We start from the raw sequence: 1,182 nt of genomic DNA, 5'->3' as shown, positions 1-1,182 counted from the left end.
TGCACCTGTACACAGCCCATCTGAAATTAGCCCGCCCAACTACCTCATCCCTATATTGTTATTTATTTTGCTAATTTGCACCCCAGTATCTCTATTTGCACATCATCTCTTGCACATCTATCATTCCAGCGTTAATACTAATTGTAATTATTTTGCACTATAGCCTATTTATTGCCTTACCTCCATAACTTGCTACATTTGCACACACTGTATATATATTTTCTGTTGTATTTTTGACTTTGTTTTGTTTTACCCCATATGTAACTCTGTGTTGTTGTTTTTATCGCACTGCTTTACTTTATCTTGGCCAGGTCGCAGTTGTAAATGAGAACTTGTTCTCAACTGGCTTACCTGGTTAAATAAAGGTGAAATAAAATAAAAATCTTTGAAGAATCTAAAATCTAAAATATATTTTGATTTGTTTAACACTTTTTTGGTTACTACATGATTCCATATGTGTTATTTCATAGTTTTGATGTCTTCACTACTATTCTACAATGTAGAAAATAGTAAAAATAAAGAAAAACTGTTGAATGAGTAGGTGTCCAAACCTTTGACTGGTACTGTATGTAAATTAGATTTTTCTGTATTTTAATTTCAATAAATTTGCAGAAGTTTCTTAAAACATGTTTTGACTGTCATTATGGGGTATTGTGTGTAGATGGGTGAGATAAAAAAATCAATTCAATCAATTTTGAATGCAGGCTGTAACACAACAAAATGTGGAATAAGTCAAGGGGTATGAATACCAGTGGTGTAAAGTACTTAAGTAAAAATACTTTAAATTACTACTTGAGTCGTTTTTTGGGGTATCTGTACTTTACTTTACTCTTTATATTTTTGACAACTTTTACTTTTACTCCACTACATTCCTAAAGAAAATAATGTACTTAACTTTCTACTCCATACATTTTCCCTGACACCCAAAAGTACTCGTTACATTTTGAATGCTTAGCAGGACAGGAAAATTGTCTAATTTACGCACTTAAAGAGAAAATCCCTGGTAATCCCTACTGCATCTGATCTGGCGGACTCACTATACACAAATGCTTTGTTTGTAAATGATGTCTCAGTGTTGGAGTGTGGCCCTGGCTATCCGTAAATTTAAAAAACAAGAAAATCGTGCCGTCTGGTTTGCTTAATATAAGGAATTTGAATTTTACTTTTGATACTTAAGTATAT

The sequence above is a fragment of the Coregonus lavaretus genome, assembly GCF_964263955.1.
Source record: "Coregonus lavaretus genome assembly, chromosome: 28".
Classification (NCBI taxonomy): Eukaryota; Metazoa; Chordata; class Actinopteri; order Salmoniformes; family Salmonidae; genus Coregonus; species Coregonus lavaretus.
The sequence above is the reverse complement of the archived record's forward strand: the minus strand, read 5'-3'. Positions refer to the sequence as shown.